Raw genomic sequence first — 5,458 nt, forward strand, 5'->3', positions numbered from 1 at the left:
TGGGAGGGAAGACAAGGAGTTCAGTCTTGGACATGTTGAGTTTTAGGTGGCGGGCAGACATCCAGATGGAGATGTCCTGAAGACAGGAGGAGATGCGAGCCTGGAGGGAGGGGGAGAGAGCAGGGGCAGAGATGGAGATTTGGGTGTCATCAGCGTAGAGATTATAGTTGAAGCCGTGGGAGCAAATGAGGTCTGTACCAGTTCTCTGCTGCAAAGCCATGAGAAAGTGACTTACTTTATCTACGCCTCTGTTTTCTCTATAGTAAAAAGAGGATTCGATATGTGTTTTCCCTCCTACTTAATCTGAGAATCCCTCGTGAGACACGGACTGTGTTCTACCAGATGGTCTTGAGTCTCCCCCAGCACTTAATACTTTGCTTGGAATGTAGTACGCTCTTAATGAGGATCAAGAGAATTAATTTTGGTTGAGGAGACCGAGACTAAAATGAATAGCAGATAGCAGAGGTCAGAGAATATAAAGATACGTTCGTGACTGTTGTGAAATGTTCTCGGTGGTTTTCGAGTCAAACGAGAAGTGCCTTCACACATGAATTCATCCATTTAGTGGAGAAAGAATGGGCCTGGTAGAGAGTAGTACCTGGACTCTAATCCTGTATTTGCGCCTTGTCTGCTGTGTGACCTGGGCCCCCGTGGCTAACCGTCTCTGTGCCTCGGTTACCTCATTTGAAAAACGGGGGTTACGACTGTGAGCCCCCGATGGTGCATGAACTGTGTCCAACCTGATCAGTTTGTATCCACCCCAGTGCTTAATGCAGTACCTGGCACAGAGTGAGCACTTAAAAGCACCATAAAACAAATAACAACAACAAAAAAACACATATACTCCAAACCGATCTCACTTGCTCAGGTACTCATTTGTTCAATCGTATTTATTGCACGCTTACTGTGTGCGGAGCACTGTACTAAGAGCTTGGGAAGTACACGTTAACAACATATATAGATGGTCCCTACCCAACAACGGGCTCAAAGTCTAGAAGGGGGAGATAGACAACAAAACAAAACATGTGGACAGGGGTCAAGTCGTCAGAACAAATAGAATTAAAGCTAAATACATATCTGCATTCACACTTGTAAGCTCAAACACAAGTATACCTCGTCATTCATCGAGTCTTTTCCTATAGCATCGCTCAGCCTACATCTCTCCTCTCCTCATCCTCCTCTCATGACAATTTGTGTCTTTTCACAATGAACAAAAAACCTCTTCATCGGCTTGAAGGCTCTCTGCCATATGACTGCACTTCCCCTCCTTTCCATCGTTCAACTCGTCTTCTCACCTCTCAGAGCAACTTTCTAGTTGTTACTCATGATCGACACTCCGGTTTCCATCCTAGGCTCGAACTCCCTCTCTTATCAGCTAAGAATCCGAGCGAGCACAGTTCTTTCTGAATTCTTTACTGCTAACCAGCGCCCCCCCCCCCCCCCGACACACACACACCTCCAACCAGCTTCCCTGGTTTATTTCCCAGCCCTCTAAACCCACTTCACCCAACTCAAGCGTTAATCAACTCAGGTCCATCCTCATTTAGTGGAAAAAGGATGGGCTCAGGAGTTCTCTTCTTGACCGTGAGCTCCTTGAGGAGAGCGTACACATCTCCCAGCTCTGTTCCATTGTACTCTCCCAAGCATAGTTTAGTAGGAGTCAGAGGACTTGGGTCCTAATCCTGCCTCTGTCCCTTTGCTGCTGTGGGACCTTGGGCAAGTGGCTTCACTTCTCTGGGCCTCAGTTTCCTCATCGGTAATATGGCATGCAATGATTGTATATTCATGTCTGCATTCATTTTTTTTATTCTAGGAGGGGCAGGGAATGTGTCTGTTGTGGTGTGATAAAGTGGATAGAGCAGTCCCCCTCTGCCTTCAAATATGCCCATGTCTCCCCCAAACTAGCTCTCTTCCCCTGTTCAAGGCCCTGACGCCTGTCTGCTTATATTTTTTTTGTGGACTGTCTCCCCCTTCTAGACTGTGAGCTCGTTGTTGGATAGGGATTGTCTCTTATCTGTTGCCGAATTGTACTTTCGAAGCGCTCAGTACAGTGCTCTGCACACAGTAAGTGCTCAATAAATACAATTGAATGCATTACTTAGAGCCCAGGTCCTCTTGACTGCCGAGCCTGTGCTCTTTCCACTAAGCGACACTGCTTCCGATTTAGAGAAATTGCGATTCTGACCCTCGTCATCCCTGTTTCCTATTGCAATTTCCCTCAGCTTTCCCCCCGCTCCTCTGCGGACTCACCAGTCTTGTCCTGGGCTGGGGAGTCTCGACCTCTGCTGAAAGAGAGGCTCACTCCATCTCATCGGTCCTGGACATGGGTGGGGGTGACAGGAAGGTCTGGGAGATGGGTGGGGGCTGTCAGGATCCTCCCTCCCCATCTCGGCTATGCGGATAGCTGCGCTGTCCCCTCAGATGACGGCGGGTTATTTCCTGGGAGATTCTCCTTGGACGGATGGTCCCGGGGCACCGCTGAGATGGCCATCCGTCCGGGAATCTCAGAAGGCCGGCACTGTGGGCTCCCTGCGGTCCCGGCCCTCACAACCTAAATAACTGCCCATTCCCGTGTGGTTTCCACTCTGGGACTCCTTCAACAGACTAACCATCATCCCCATTCTATGATTCATTTGTTCAATTATATGTATTGAGTGCTTACTGTTTGCAGAGCACTGTACTAAGTGCTGGAAAAGTAAAAATTCGGCAACAGAGACAATCTCTACACAACAACGGGCTCACAGTCTAGAAGGGGGAGCCAGACAACCAAACAAAACAAGTAGACAGGCATTAATACCATCTAAATAGATAAATTGAATTATAGATTTATACATATTATTAATAACGTAAATAGATTATTAATAGCATTCTGGTTATGCTCAGAGGTTTGGAGTTTCCTCCAGGGCTTGGGACCCCTTCTAGACTGTGAGCCCGTTGTTGGGTAGGGACCGTCTCTATATGTTGCCAACTTGTACTTCCCAAGCGGTTAGTACAGTGCTCTGCATGCAGTAATCCCTCAATAAATACGATTGAATGAATGAATAAATACGATTGAATGAATGAATGAATCTGAAATCTGCAGCAATCCAACTTTGACATTCCCCTCTAGACTGTAAGCTCATCATGGGCAGGAAATGTGGCTACCAACCCTGTTACATTGTTATATCGTACTCTCCCAAGCGCTTACAACCAACGTCTGCACATAGTAAGCACTCAATAAATAATCAATCAATCAATCAATCGTATTTATTGAGCGCTTACTGTGTGCAGAGCACTGTACTAAGCGCTTGGGAAGTACAATTTGGGAACATGTAGAGACAGTCCCTACCCAACAGTGTACTCACCGTCTAAATAAGATCGATTGATGGATGCATATTGTCTTCCCCTACTGAATTTCTATCTGCAATTTCCATCCCTCCCAAGCTCACCCTCTCACTGTGCCCGTTCCCAACTCCCCCGACTCAGACCCCTACCTCACCACCTTTCCCCCGCTTGGACTTCCCTCTCTCTTCACATCCACGAGCCCTCAGAGCTTCCCATCTTCCACACTCCTTCCCGAAACTCTGTGAATTCCACGGAACCTTCCCCGATTAATTTTTTCATAATGGAACATGGTAAATGTTTCCCATTTTCTAGGGACCGCTCTGAGCACTAAAGTCCCCACAAGCTAGTCAGGTTGGACCAGTTCCTGCCCCGCATAGGACTTCCAGTCTTAATCCCCCTTTTACAGATTAGGTAGCTGAGGCAAGAAGTGAAACGACTTGCCCAAGGTCACATGGCAGACAAGCGGTGGAGGTGGAATTAGAACCCAGCTCCTCTGATGCCCAGGTCCATGCTCTATTAACTGGGCTATGCTGCTTCCCGGTGCTTCCTTGGTTCAGGGTGCTTAATTGTCTCGGTCTGGGCCTGTGTAAAAAAGCCTCTCTCCCCCATCCTTAATAATAATGATAACAATAATAATAATAATCGTGGTATTTGATAAGCGTTTATTATGTGCTGGAGTGGATACAAGCCAATTGGGTCAGACAAGTCCCTGTCCCACACTTGCTCACAGTCTCAACCCCCATTTTACAGCCGAGGGAACTGAGGCCCAGAGAAGTGAAGAGACTTGCCCAAGGTCACACGGCAGACAAGTAGCAGAACTGAGATTAGAACCCACGACCTTCCATTGTCCAACTTTCATTCCCACCCCCCAGAGTCATGCTAAAGAGCGTATCGTTACATATTCATAGTCCTTACTAAAATAATGATATCATTATCGTATTTAGTAAAACGTCGTGGGCCTAAATCGTTCCGCTTGCTGAAGTAGAAACAAAAGAATCAGTTCGGACAATTTCTGTCCAAAAGGGGCTCAGAGTGTAAGAGGAAGAGAGATCGTAGGGATGTTACGTCAATGACCCTAGGTCCCTTCTCCCTTGTGGCCCTCCGATTTTCTGATTTTCATAACCACCAAGAGGGATCTTAAAATTCGTAGAATTATTGTGATTATCAGTAGTAGTATCGACATTATCATTGTAGAATTTATTAAGAATTTACATACAGAAAGACTGCCAAGTGTCAGAGTAGAAGCAAACCAATCATATCAGAGACGTTTCCTGACCTGCGGGGGCTCAGACTGAAAAGCAAAAAGAGAGCGGCATATTGAATGCCGATTTTACAGTGAGACCCAGAGGGGTTCCGTAGATGAACCAAGGTGATACAGCAGGCCCGTGGCAGAACCGGGCTGATATTTCTAATCTCATGACACCCATCCACACGCCCATTCCATTAAACCATGGTGTCCACCCAAACAATCACTTGTCATTCATTCATTCATTCATCAATCATATTTATCGAGTGCTTACCGCTAGCAGAGCACCGTACTAACTGCTTGGAAAGTACCACTCAGAATAAAGAGAGACATTCCCTGCCCCCACCGGGTTTACAGTCACACCCATCGTATCAGCCTCCTTCCCAGACATTGACAAATCGTCAGGCGCTGGACTTCCTGTTTGGACAGCTCTTTATATGGCTACCCCCGCGGTTTGGAAAAGTTTATGAGGAACGGGAGTCAGCAAAAGGAAAGAGACGTTTTGTCCCTTAGAAAAGGGAGGAGTCTCCCCTTTAGGACTCTGCCCAGGGCGGCCTTCATGTCCCGGTTCCTCAGGCTGTAGATGAGGGGGTTCAGTGTGGGGACCACCACAGTGCAGGACATGGACAACAGGAGGTCCAGGGTCCAGGGGGGAGTCTGACATGGGCTTGACTTGGGTGAAGGTTCCGGTCAAGAGGAAGATGATGACGACGGCGAGGTGAGGCTGGCAGGTGGAGAAGGCTTTGGCCCGGCTCTCTTCGCCCGGCATCCTCAGCACGGCCCGGAAGATGTGCACGTACGAGACGACGATGGAAACCAAGCAGACGACAACTAAAGCTACCCCCACTGGTGACACTCACGTCAATGACGACGAGGTCCTCGGAGCAG

This window comes from Tachyglossus aculeatus, unplaced genomic scaffold, assembly GCF_015852505.1.
Source record: "Tachyglossus aculeatus isolate mTacAcu1 unplaced genomic scaffold, mTacAcu1.pri scaffold_67_arrow_ctg2, whole genome shotgun sequence".
Classification (NCBI taxonomy): domain Eukaryota; kingdom Metazoa; phylum Chordata; class Mammalia; order Monotremata; family Tachyglossidae; genus Tachyglossus; species Tachyglossus aculeatus.